Source organism: Branchiostoma belcheri, unplaced genomic scaffold (assembly GCF_001625305.1).
Source record: "Branchiostoma belcheri isolate BF01 breed outbred unplaced genomic scaffold, Haploidv18h27 scaffold177, whole genome shotgun sequence".
Lineage (NCBI taxonomy): Eukaryota > Metazoa > Chordata > Leptocardii > Amphioxiformes > Branchiostomatidae > Branchiostoma > Branchiostoma belcheri.
Window position 1 is genome coordinate 191304 of NW_017803235.1, and position 15151 is coordinate 206454.

Here is a 15151-nt window from a genome sequence, read left to right on the forward strand (position 1 = left end):
GACAATTTTAGGAAAGGTCTCCAAATTTGATACTTCTAGCGCAAGCCGTTTAGCCGCTATCTGAGTTCAAAGTTGGGCCTCAAAAGCCCCTTCAGTCTGAAATGGGTTTAAAAATCGGGTATTTCTTCTTGTCTTCTTTTCTTCACCAAAAAATAGAAAAAGTTCAAAATGTATGATTTTTGTATGTAATGTGGACACAGAGGTTCCCACATCAGTTTGCAAAACAATTAAGCTAGTAGCATGTTGATAATTTCTAAAAATTAGCAAAAAACTGTTCTGGGGTCCGCGCGGACCCCAGGTGTACAGATTAATCAGTCCGGGAAGGTGTACTGTTGAGGGTTAACTTTGTCTTTTTTTCCATAGAAATCTAAAGAACAAAGAATTAACATTATTAAGAAATGTATCTGGAGGTGTTAGTGCACCCAGCATATATGACAGTTGCGATGCAACTAAACTTTTGATAACCATGATTTTTCCCAAAATACTAAGATAACGTGGTGCCCAAGAAGCTAAAAATCTTTTTCATCTTACACAACTTTTTATTCCAGTTATCTTCGATTTCAGAAGCAGATTTTTTCGGACGAAAAGATAACGCCTAGGCATGTCGTTCTTAAGGTCCATTTCAATCCACCTATCGTTTCAGAACTATATCTCCAAGGGCCTAGCCACATGGCCTCTGTTTTCTCTTTGTTCAAAGATAAACAAGAAAATACAGAAAATTGTTCAATTATATCTAAACTTCTGATGACAGAGGCCTTGTCACCCAAGACCAGCTCTGTATCATCTGCGTACTGGAAATTCGTACTTCTACAGAAGGAAGACGAATTCCTATGATCTCAGTAGATTGGCGGATTTTAGAGAAAAAATCTCTGTGGCTAAGATGAAAAGGAGGGCCGACAGGGGGCATCCCTGTCGCACCCCCTTTCCAGATTAATCCACTCTGACAAGTAACCATAGTGATTCATACAATTTTGTGCATTATTAGTGTAAACTTTAACCCAGTTAACAAAGTCAGGGCCTAGTTTGTATTTTTCCAAAGCATTGAAAATAAAATCTTTGGAGATGTTATCAAAGGCTTTACTATAGTCTAAGAACGAAATAGCTCCGGGTACATTACGGTCTATGGTAAAACAAATGACATCATCAATTGCACGAACATTGTTTAAAATAGATCTACCCTTAATATAGCCTGTCTGTTCGTCCCCAACAATATAAGAAATAACATTCTGTAGTCTATTTGCTAGGATCTTTGCCCCTATTTTATAATCGGTATTGGTTATAGAAACTGGTCTCCAATTAGACAGCTGATTTCTATCAAGATCTAGATGTTCACTTCCTTTATATAGCAAAGTTATAAGTCCTTTACGTTGAGTTGAAGAAAGTTGATTTTTTGTAAAACCCTCATTCAGAGAGCTCAAAACCATACATTTTATCCTACTCCAAAATACCTTATAAAAATCAGTTGTTAGGCCATCTAGGCCGGGGATACAATTATTCATGGCATGTATAGCAGCTGCACATTCCGCCATAGTAAACAACCCTTCACATGACTTACTTTGAGTCTCAGTCAATGTAGGAAAATCAATATCTACGATAAAGTCATCGAATTTTTCTTTGTCAAAATCTTCTTTACTGTACAATTTTCTGTAATACTCAACTTGCTGATCCAATAATTCACCTTGTTGAGTTATGATGGAGCCATCTGATGCTTCGAGGCTTGTGATTACATTATTTGAGGCATGTGCCTTCTCCAGTCGAAGAAAATACGCTGTATTTCTCTCTCCGTCCTCAATCCATTTAACCTTTGAGCGGATTTGTGCACCATGCGCTTCATAAAGCACCAACGCTTCAAACTCGGCTTTTGTTTTTATGCACCTGCTGCAGCAAATTCAGATTTTGTGGATCGGAAGCTAATTGTTTTTCCAGCATTTTTAAATTTTCGTCAATTATGCTTTGCCTAGATCGTCTTTCATGACCTTTTTGTTTCCCATAACTGATCGAGAAACTTTTTATCTTACTCTTGCAGATGTCCCACATTAGTTGTTTATCATTAATCACAGAGTCACTAAGGCCTTCATGTATGTTTTATATGATTTCATTAACATGATCAACATGTGGGAGGGCAACTAGCAAAGGTGCTTCGCACCTGTTTTGCCCTCCCTTTTACTTTGTGAAAAATTTAAATAAACAAATAAACAAATATATTTTGTCTTTCAGAAAAGAATCATTGAGTTTCCAATATGAAGGCCCTTTGACAAACTGTGTTACAGACATATCCAATACTACAGCTCTATAATCACTGCAAGGGAAAGAGATGATTTCACAAGCTATAGTTTTATCAAAAATTGCATCATTGACCAGGAGATAGTCCAGTCTCCTGGCAATAAAAGGGTTTCGTTTAGACCATGTGTAATCCTTGTCTTCACTATGGAAAACTCTCCAAATGTCAAGCAGCTCAAAATTGTTTACCAAATCATTAAAGCCTTTTACCGCAGCTTTATCTTGCTCTTTCCCTGCTACATTGTCAAGCTCAGGGTTAAGTACTGAGTTAAAATCACCAGCTAACACGAGATACCCATCTTCATGACAATGACTTTGTAGTTGAGTTAGAAGCTGTTTATAAAACAGTTTCTTACTGACTACATCATTTGGAGCATATACATTAAAACATACAAACTTCTGACCATGGTGAGTAAATTTCACACCGATCGTACGTTCAGAAATGTCTACAAACTCCACATTTTTACAGTCAAAATGTCTGGCTATCAGAATGACTTGTCCCTTACTGTGTGAGGTACACGGATGAGCATAAAGCTCTCCTCCCCACTCTTTTTCCCATGTTTCTCTATCATCACAGGTCACATATGTTTCTTGTAGACAAACAATGCCAATTTGCTTTGCTTTCAAGTATTGAAATACGGTTCTTTGCGCAGATCTTTTCCGTAATCCTCTGACATTTATGCTTAGAACCCGTACCATTACAAAAGTCAATTACTAACCATTGTCTTTTTGCGACGTCCTCAGGGGACGGAGCATTAGTATAGTACAGAGATCGATGTGCCAGGAATTCTAAAAATTCCGCCGATGCATCCCCTAGGGAATTCACTTTTGGCCATGCCGGTAGCAGCCGTGCCTTGTTTAGACTTCAGTGTCATTTTATTTGGGGCGTGTGTGGTATTCCTATTTACATTGTAAGAATGTTGATCTTACAGTATAATTTTCATATCTTTCCGCCCACTCAACCCGGAGTTATAAGTTTTAAAATCGACGAAAAGCACCCGCGCGTATAGTGGACGCGCCGCATATATTATGAGGCGGTGGTGGAACCCTCCCACGTGACCGCGCCGGCCAATCAGAACGCTGGGTTTTACAAAACTTGTATTTAGGTAGCGATTTTTCTACCCCAGTATCTCGTTAAATTACACTGGGCGAAAAGGTCTCGGATGCAGCCGGATCCCAAGGATCCGAATTTGCATCACCTTGCGGATGCTGCGCGAATCCCCAAGAATCCCAAGGATTGCTGATCCCACACCAAGAATCCCCAGGATTGCGGATCCCACACGCATCCGTAACGAATACGTATGCATCCGTAACTCACAGCGGATGCAGATGCGGCATTTGTAGGGATACTTACCTCGCAGCGGATGCAGACACGGCATCCGTATGGATACTTACTCGTTACGTATACGTTAGAAATAATACGTCGTTAGGATAGGAAATGTCACATTTTAGGGGTCGTGACCTGTCATATTTTTGGACCTCGAATACTACCGTTTATAACATAGATATAAGTCAGACAATCCACTATACACTGGATACAAGGATACTCGTATTCTTCGGAGTTTTTTTTTTTACATCCTTGGTCCACTCCACAGCAGAAGCGAATTGTGGGTAATCTGGGGATTTCTTGAATATCCGACTTTCCTTTCTTACGCATCCGCGGACCCACTCCACAGCAGAAGCGAATTGTGGGTAATCTGGGGATTTCTTGAATATCCGAATTTGCTTTTTTACGCATCCGCGTACCCACTCCACAGCAGAAGCGAATTGTGGGTAATCTGGGGATTTCTTGAATATCCGAATTCGCTTTTTTACGCATCCGCGGGCCCACTCCACAGCAGAAGCGAATTGTGGGTAATCTGGGGATATCTTAAATATCCGAATTTGTTTTCGTACGCATCCGCAAATTGTTGAAATTACAGTCGCCACAAGAGGGCGCACCCCGTAAATAGTCATATACGTACATTGTAACGTTGCCTTTGCGCTTCGCATAAGCAACTGTCTGCTCGAATTCGTGACTGTACTGATTTTTGCTGATTGGAAACTTTGCGTATCAGACAAGAAGTTGGTTCACATACAACCTTCGCCGGTGTCAAAACCGAGCATCTCTCAAAGATCCACTTCTGTATTTTCGCTGGATCCGCAGAGCAGTTCCGGCAGCAGCAGTGCCTTGTGGGTAATCTGAGAAAACCCCGGGGGAGATTCAAACTCAACGGTCACTTTCAGTGACCGCTTGCTTGAGTGTGCGTCCCTTTCTATCGTCCCGCTGGCTGTCCATATATATCCGCTGCATATAAGCTCAGCAACCACGGCATCTAGGATGCTGACCGTACACCGACTGGACGCTATGAGGTATCAGTGGCCGAGACAAGGACGAGAGACGTACCGGGGACATCGCCCCATACGTAGCCCGGCGAGGGCACGAAGCCGACAGGCATGCCATGACACGTTGCAGACTCGCCTGACGAACAGTTCAACTGGACCATAAACCGACTGCATAAGACTGTTGACGGCATATAGAAGTGAGTAAACCCTTCGAAACTCTTTTAATTAGTATGATCATTATGGTTTCAGATCATTTCTGACGAAAGTTTTAGAGCAACTCAACTTCGCAACTCACATCTGACTGTGGCCTTTATCTGACCTGTTGTTCCCATATGTAAAAGCTCCGGCCTTCTCACGGGGGGTATTTCACATGTCAATGCTGGCTCGCATAACAATGCCTGCTGCTGGCATCCGGGCCGCTGGGGAGACTGTTATCCTAACGGTTTTTAGCACATTCTGGCCGAAATGCCATTTTTACACTGTACTGTTGTTGTGTTTTTTCGTAGGTCAGAAGCGACTGATTGAACGTGGTAAGACTGTCTTCAGCGCAGACTTCTACAAAGACCATCCTGATGTGGGACTAGGAGACAGATGATGGCTGTAACAACACATGGACTGTGAGACGATCGTCCTGGCGAAGCAAGACGTGATAGTTCTAGGTCTACCTGTTTAGCATTGCAAATGTTTATTTTACACGTGGTACATGTATTCGTATAGTTAGTTCTCTCTTTTTTGTCGCTTTACACAGTATGTGCGGAGTTTTAATAAAGGCTTTCAGGCTAAATCTATTCATTCGTTTATTCCTTCATTTATCTAATTTGACTTGCTTGTTGGATCTGCACGTATACATATCAAACAGGGGCGTATCCAGGGGAGAATGGCGTAAGGAATCGGGAAGAGCCGAGGTACGGATAAAAAAATCCAAACGCCGGCTCTGTTTGCATCCGAGGAAAATGCAGAGAAATGTGTACTGAAATGTGTACTAGTATGGAAATCCGATAGGGATACGGGAAAATCACAAGTTGCATCTGTACGCATCCTTGTAAAATACCGACATCTGCACGTGGGGATCGATCGCATATCCGGAAAAATCCCTATTAAAAAAATTCTAATCCGTAGAAAATCCCGATTTTTGCATTCTTTGGGATCCGGACAGTCCAGGTTACTTCAGGTGTACAAAAAATTACTAAAGAAACAAATTGGTATCCGCGGACAATCCCGCTTTGGAATCCTTTGGCATCCGGACAGTCCAGGTACACAAATAAATCCCTAAAGAAACAAATTGCTATCCGTGGAAAATCCCATTTTGGGATATTTAGGGATCCAAACATTCCGGATCCCTAAGAATGCAAATTTAGGATATTTTACGGATCCTACCCGTATCTGTTTGCATCCGCTTGTATCTGCTAAAAATGCGTAAATATCCCTGTGCGCATATGGCTGCATTCGAGGCCTTTTCGCCCAGTGAAATTTCTCTACAATGGGATTATTTTGAAAGTTCAGAGTTGCGCCAAACTGTCGAGGAGACATCCCTTCGTCGCTGGCAGGCTATCGCTGAACACAGGTACGTCGCCTTTTTCCGATATTTGTGCCGTAAATATAACGTTACAAGGTTCGTGGGTGCCCTAAAGCAACATTACGATTTTCTCGATTTTGTGCCTTTTTCAGTGGTCTAATTCGGGATTTTCCGAGAGGGTTCATTATACCACATGAAGAAAAATGTATACTGTGTATCTTAAACTCCCCAAAACGTTTACTGAACCCGTGTGAATCCCTTACCGTTCGGCCGCTATACGGGACGATGCACAGCGAAATTTTGTTGTTGTAAAGCCAAGATGGCGGCCGGGCTAAAAATTGACGTCCACGAGTTTTCCGGTACGGATTCTTCTGAAACATTTACAGACAAAGTGAGATTTTGTCGACTATGATTAGGACTACTTAGTGACTTAATTCATGCATTGTTATCGCTTGGTTTCGAACGATCGTGTGCATAATTTTTCGTTGACGATAAAGGGGGAGGGGGCGGAAAACGCTGCCGAGTTACTCAAGTCGGTCCCCTTTTGTTGTACAAAAATATTGTCCACACATACTTTCATGAGACTTTTTGTTCTTGACATATCAAGATGCCGAAAGTAGCGACCTAGAACAGCTGCCCTTCCAACAGCTGCCCTTACAACAATACTTTTTGAAATAAATCCAGTTGCAGGCAGACAGCTTTATGCTATGTTTATGTGTGTGCTGCATGCTGACTACTGGTACATAATAATATAATCTACAGTATATAAATGCAGTACCTACCTTTCTGGGATGGAGCTGTTGTTCATTACTAATTTTTCTATCAAATGACAAAGACTAACTGTAACTTCCTGGTGCACTGCCGAGTATTACTAGATACAAGTACTGTACTAAGTAGTTATGGGTGCTTCAGTTTGGACATGATAAAATTGCCATTTTTATTTCTTAACCAGCTCTCCATGGTCTCTGTCCTTTTATATATGTGGTTCATGTAAACTGATCATAATTTCGTCTTCCTTTCTAGCCTGCGGTATGTCAAGAAGCGAGCCATATCACACATTATCAGATTCAGAGTTTGCAGCCCCACTGCCAGGGATGGAAACTCTATGCAGGATTCAGATGTCACCATCAGGAAGAATTGTCAAGAGCCAAATAATTCTACAATCCCATACCCACACACGTTTTCTTGTTACATGTTAATTCAACTGAAGAATGTAATTTTAGTATGTACCCTAGTGTGATCATGGCAGTGAACACATAGGCATGTCCCATCTCTGATGTTTGGTGTGACAATGGCGTCCCAGTTAGAATATATTGACCATTTAGAATAAAAATATATATCCTGCAACTTAAGGCTTAAGCCATTGCTTTGTGTAAATTTCTCACAATAGTTACAAAGAAGACAGTTTTTATTGCACAAGGATAAAGAGACTAGCATTTCAATTACAAATACAGTTCCTGCAATGTTATGCTTCAGTCAAAAAATAAAAAATCCAATGCTGAGATATGTGAATGAGAAGCTATTCATTGCACAGTGATATACAAAAAGGAACATCAGCATTTTTCACATCTTCAATCTAGATATAGATTTCATGTTTCCCTTCAGTAGATACTACTGTCCGAGGTCGCAGCTACAATGATGAATGTGTAGTCTATTTCAGAAAGAGAATGAATAGGATACTGTACATGTACATTTTTTGTACATGTATTTGACTGTGGAGTGGTTAACCATGGTAAGGCAGGACTTGTGGAGGAATCCGTGTAATCTGACAGGGAGAATATGAACAGTATACAAAATGTAAATCAATTCTGCATGTAGGCAATCTATTCATGTAGTCTGTTTTAACCTATGGTCTGTTCACTGTCATAGTACAGTCAAAATTCAATCGAATCTCTACACAACAATCCTGAGAGGATGTCACCCCAGCACGGTGTCCAGTATAGAGAAGAATATCAAATAATATGTAGGACCTAAAACGGTAGATACATGTAGTTTAGGGGCAATCCAACTGATCAAATTATCCATATCTTACATACCTTCTATAATGCAAATCACATGTACTAAGCTGGCCAACCATATCTATTTTTTACGTCCAATATTAGTTAATAAGCATTCTACCCTATGATGAAAGGACAACATAGACTGCACCATCAAGTTCATTCCATCATATTTTCCAGCCACTGACATCACTGTTGTACTGTACAATACAGCTACAAAATCATTGCATACAATACATGTAAGAGTGTTGTGCAACATTTAGATTACTAGTACATCAAATACAGAGTGGATTAATGCTCCTTTAGTATCAATCCATTTACCCTCAATTTACTCTTATAAAATAAAGGAAGTGTCTCTACATTGAACTAATCTACATTCATACTATATACATACATATACATTCTAGCACCAATTTATTACATATTATATCAAGAGCAAGTGCACATGGTTAGGGTTGCTAAAAGCAAACTCAGTGGTTTCCATTTGTTTTTGGATAACATTATATACTGTATAAGTGTATGTACCCGGTTACCATAAGCTGTTGATAACTTAATACATTTATGTATTCAACTCTGTTGGTTGCTCCAAGAAATGATTCCTTGGACCTTGACACATGCAGCATGAAGCAAAGACAGCTATTACAGCAGTCCCCATCGTGGTGCAAGGTTCTGTAGATGTTGGAAGGACTTACAAAGGCCCTGCATACCGAGTCTGTGGTGAATGAGAAGAATCGAATGAAAATGTTCAACGGTTCCGATGCATGATTTTTTTTACCTAAATAAAAATATCATCACACAAATTATGCTCAAAGACAAGACATCATACGGTAGTTATGAACTCTCAACACAACAAACTGCACAGTGAACAACATCCTTAGCTTGTATCGTTCTTCGAACATCGCTCGCGGTCGAAGGTAGGCACGGAAGGTATCGCCCCCTCTCCCTCACTACACAACGAAGCCCAACAAAATTTGCGTATCTAAATACAACAACTACATACGCATATCATCATTATCTCAACCGAAACCCAGTAGTACGTGGGGACACAGTGGTAGAGGTTGTAAAATATGCCCAGTGACAGTGGGATAGAGTTTTTGTAGCTTCCGACACCAAAATGGTCCAAATAAATATTTGTAACGTTCATTCTTTTACGCTATTTATTTTAATTATTGTGCCGATTAAAATCGCTAAGCTACAACAATTACACTATGACCAAAGTCTACACAAACCTGGTGTCTTCTGGGGATAAGTAGATGGCCCGTAAACGCCTTCCTGGCTTTTAATCGATTATGTACGATATGCATTTTTTTAAATTTCAACCCTGTATGACTAGCCGGAAACACCGACGTCAAACAAATAAACGAAAGGATCAATATTTATGGAGCCTGGCGGTGTTTCCAAACGTAAGCCAGGCAAAAATACATACATATACATTCTAGCACCAATTTATTACATATTATATCAAGAGCAAGTGCACATGGTTAGGGTTGCTAAAAGCAAACTCAGTGGTTTCCATTTGTTTTTGGATAACATTATATACTGTATCAGAATGCATGTTTTATTTTTCAAGTCATGAAATTTTTTTCAGACGAGTAAAATTGTATGCACGTTTTATTTTTAATCGATTATGTACGATATGCATTTTTTTTTAATTTCAACCCTGTATGACTAGCCGTAAACACCGACGTCAAACAAATAAACGAAAGGATCAATATTTATGGAGCCTGGCGGTGTTTCCAAACGTAATCCAGGCAAAAATCTTTGCATTACATCCATAGAGAATACAGGTCGTTTTGCTACATTGTCAGTTTGCTACAGTACGTTTCGCTCCATCGTGGTAAGGCGTTTCGCTACATGGCAGAAGTGTGGCTACCCTGGCCCGAAGAGATCAGTGTCGTATCCCGCTGGCATTTGTATTCCACGCAAATTGTATTTCACGCTAACTCAAGGAGCTTAAATCACCATAACCCTCTAGGCTAAAAATGTCATGATATCATTCTTTGACATTTATAAATATGTACGGGTATGTAGGAATACGATAATCATTTCTAATGTTATTAGACTATCTAAAGACTTCTGCCATGTATCGAAACGCCTGTAGCGAACTAACAATAGCAAAACAACCGGTTACCTCCATAGACCTATTCACCTATGTCAGCCACAAAAAATACATGACACAAGCACGATACAATGCCTCCTACCATATTATTAAATACTTCTCGTCGCTGGTGTGTTTTTTAAACACCACCCTTGTTGTCTCTGTTGCTGCTTATCTTTATGTAGCTTGCCAGGCTTGTTTGTCTGAGGTGGGGTGAGAACGTTCTTTCTTTTACTCGTCGTTGTCCGTCGAGATGATCGTAGACTGCGTCGGTTCTGTTGTGTCCATCCTGACTGATCATCCTGCTGTACCCGTGGAGTGACGGAGATACCGGAAGCGGCGTCTCTGCTCTCATCCCTACAGCTGGAAGTGACGTCATCTCTGCTCAGTTCCTGACGACTTTGATCGTCAGTACAGTCATTTTCAGGTTCAGGAGTTTCGCTGACAGAATCAGAGCCAGGATCATCAAGATCTTTTACACTCTGATTGTCGTCTTCGCGTGTGGTTTCGCTACTAGTCGGGCACACCGCGACTTTTCTACGGACAGCTTTAAGTTGAGCTTCTACTTGTTGTTCGATGCTTCTGTTGGTTTCGTTCGAAGCGTCCTTTTTCTCTGCTCGACACCATTTCCTGATGTGGCCCTTTTTGCCACAGTTATGGCAAGTTACACGATGCGGGCAATCAGAGAAGACATGGTCGTCGGCCTTACAAGATTTACAGTTCACTTTCTGACCGTCATGAAAGATCGTCACCTCTACATCCATCAGGCTATTTACATCCATAGGATCAGGGATGCTGTAGGTTGTGTAACGTGGGAAGCTCTCCCGGATCTTGGACACATAGCAAAACCTATGACCTGAGTAAAGATGTCGAAAGGGGGAATCTGAGTTCCTGTTCTTTTTCTGGTGTCGCATAACAGTAGTGGACCTGTCGGCTTTAGTATCGACCCACTGAGCAACTTCACTATCAGAAATGTGGTGGGGGATACCGTGAATGGAGATTCTAACTTGCTTTTCTTTTAATCCAGCTCTCTGAAAGTCCAGGATGGCAAAAGACTTGCTGTGAACAACTATGCGACCTCGTTGTACTATGCGACCTCGTTTGTATTGTGCATTGACTGTCTCGTTAAGTAGCTGTGGCGTTCCTGAACTGGTACAGTACAGATACTGACATCCTTTGATTCTTCCATAATAACAATTTTAAAGAATAAATTCAAAGTGCTTACACAGAGTCTGTCCCTTACCAAAGACTAACCTTAATTGAGCAACAGGTGTTTCATATGAAGACTTCAATGATAAGATACAGGCCTTGTTCAATCTAAACCAATTTAAACCAAATACAAGACTTGGCTTTTTTTAAATTTAATTTGTGTCCTAACATTTGTATTTCTACAGTTAGTATTTCCAAATCTAAACATCTTGTTTTTTTTGGCCCTTCATGTATTTTATCCTTGCATTGAATTCAAGGTTTCCACTGGACGTTATCCATAAAAATTACTTGGTTTGGCCTTAGGGAATGATCTGAAAATACATTTATATTAAACACTTGGCACTAAAGTCGTATAGTCAGACAATGAATATCTCAGAAATTCTGTGTGGCATGCAAAGACCAAACGTACGTTTTTTAAAAATAATACTATATTGTTGTGGAATTTACTTTTAAAAATGGAACTTATTGTATAGATATCAGCACCAGTTTCTTGGTGGCCCTGTATGGAAGTGCGTACTGACCTACAGACGTGACGTGCAGCATTCCTCCCACCACAGATTAAAGTGCTTCCTCCTCTGTTAGTGAGGCCTTGACCAAGGAATTGGCGGTGCCAGCGGTCAGCTTTAAAGTCCGAACTTTAAAGCTGAATAGGACGAAAAACGTGCTCAAGTGGAATCTCTATGTGAAACTCAAATATCATGTTTATGGACGTCCAACGATGTTGCGAAAATAAAATTTTGTTAGGTTTTGTTTGTTTGGCTGTTTTTTAAGTCATCCCGTATTATATTTAAACTATAAAATCAAAGGTATAACGTTCCCATTCCACTAATACGGCGCTCTCACGACGCTCTCTCTGAGACCTAAAATTGGTCGGAGCGCGTAAAGAACGCTAGGAGAACGCCGATTTGCCATTGTGCGCGCTCAGAACGCTCTCTCTGCGCTTATTGTTGTGTCGCCGTCCTTGTCGCTCTCAGGGCGATGGTATGAACCGAGGTGACGGCGCTCATGGCGTTCTCATGACGCTCTCGTCGTGCTGCCATGGCGACCCACCCGGTTCGATCACCTTCCACGATAACTATCGTGGAAAGGGGACCACCATCCATCGATACATATCGGGGGGGGGGAGTCGGCCCGTCCTACAGCGTACTACTGACACGATAGCACAGCGAGTCTGAGGGAAGGTTCAGTACGCTGGTGGGGTCACCGTCCCAGGGCATGCCGGGATAACCTTATTCACGCCGCGCGTCGTTCTCACTAAAACCAGCACAGGCACAGGTAACGTTACGTGTGTTTGACTTGAATTTTGATGATTCATAGTTACTATTATGGCGTATTTATGTTTGTTATTTCATTGTGATTAGACGCCCGCTTAAACGAAAGTTAGGGCTGAGTGAACTTGACGAAATGTTTTAAATTATTATAAATATGACTCGAGGATGGGGGAGGGGGGCGAGTGATAACCACCGAGAAATTTCCCCATGTCAACTTATACAATTATACTCGATGACGTTGGGTGACTCTGTTATGAAATATAAGGTCCTATAAGGTCAGACTTCATGGCCGGAGCCTAAACGTCCCGGGTTTGGGAGAGACTTGCGTAATTTCAGACGAGCATATGTGGTTTTATCTGAGGTCATTTTCCGTCGTGGGTCAATTCCTTCAGCGGCCAGCTTTCTCGGTAAATAATTTATACTATAAATTATAGACTAAAGAAGAAAACAAATACATCTGATGCAGCAGTTTAACGTTAGACGTACATGTGGGTAGCCCAGGAGTGTCTAAAATTTGTTGCTATTGTGGAGGGTTTGTTGGGAGGGGGGTGCATGCGTCTTTTTGGGTACCTTAGACAGCATAGTTCATGCACTTCACTCACAATTTTGCAACAATACATATCATTTTTTTAAATAATTCTTCTGCAGGGTCAAGGAATACAACTTGTGTTGAATGCCACGAAAAAGCATTGAACACATGAAGTTCAGAAGCAGACGGAAAAGAAAGCAGATATTGGAGAAATGGAGTATTGAAGTTATTGAGCACTTGCTTCAAAGAGATTCCTACAAAAGGCTTGCACTCAGGGCAAGTGAGAACATGGAAAAAGTGGCACTACTAGCCAGCCATCTTGTCTGACTGGATTGGAAAGACCGTTTCGGAAGAAATTTAGGTTTCAGAAATATCTTGATAAAATAACCCTAACATGAGATTCCAAAGACACATCAAACATCTGTGGGCATGGCAGGCAGCTTTTACACTGAGGAACATTACCCAAACATTCAGTAGAAAACACTCAAAACAAATTGTCTGATAATTATGACGGTATTAAGCTTGCATTTCACAATGAAGTATAAGTATTATGTAGCATAAGACTACTAGTAGACTTGTTTGTTGTTCTGTTAATAACTGTAGGTTAAAGAATAAAGTGAAATGTATGGAGATTATTTGAGTAGACGCCCCCCTGGGATGAGGTATTTATGAACATTAAAATGAAACATGTCTCTAATGACATATCTCTCTGTCATTGTCTCTGTTTGTAATTGTTATGTTATAATAGGTTGAATGGTTAATTTTGATAAACAGTAAGGAGTGGTCCAGAGGGGATCTTTGAGTTTGCATACCTAAGACCAAAAATACCATTATTTGGCTAGAAATGGGAATTTTCTGACTAGCCTTTTATCAGGTGTGGAAATTCCCCAGGTAAATAAGACCGAAAAGGCATTTTTGGCTCAAAAATAGGAAATCGCTAAACTCGGAGCCTTTTTGCCAAAATACTAGTACATTTATCAGGTGTGCAATGACCCACCGACATCATGTATACAAATTGGTGATGATGCAGCATAATTTGCATATCTGACAACGAAAAAGGCATTTTTGGCTCAAAAATAGGAAATCGCTAGATGATGAGCGTTTTTTTCCAAAATACTTTCATCAGGTGCGCAATGACCCACCGACATCATGTATGCTAATTGGTGATGTTGCAGCATAATTTGCATATCTGACAACGAAAAGGCATTTTTGGCTCAAAAATATGAAATCGTTAAACGATGAGAGTTTTTTTTTTCCAAAATACTTTCATCAGGTGCGCAATGACCCACCGACATCATGTATGCAAGTTGGTGATGTTACCGCATAATTTGCATATCTGACAGCGAAAAAGCATCTTTGGCTCAAAAATAGGAAATCGTTAAACGATGAGCGTTTTTTTCCAAAATACTTTCATCAGGTGCGCAATGACCCACCGACATCATGTATGCAAATTGGTGATGTTACAGCATAATTTACATATCTGACAGCGAAAAAGCATTTTGGCTCTAAATTTTTTTTCTGAATGACTTTTATAAGATTTTGAATGGTCCTTTGACATCAGGTATGTGACTTGGTTTCATAATATTGAAGATGGAGCCGGACTGTAATGATCTTTTTACAAGATTTACCGTCATGTGGAAAAAATTCCTTTGCTGCAGGTTTGAACATTTTACGCTAGGAAGATCTATCCATTGTTTGTTTTTCGAATCAAATGAAGGAAAGGCACTGGAAAAGCTATTGGACAAAGGAAATAGTAAACTAAGATAATTTAGTAAATTTATAGATCACCTTTCACGAATACAACATTTTCAAAGTCCAATAATTCATCGAATTAGCACTGCTTGCTTTATACGCCTTGCAGTTCCAGTATAAGTCGCTAATTTGGCTTTATTTTGCAAATATATTTAGCAAAAACGCATCAAAAAC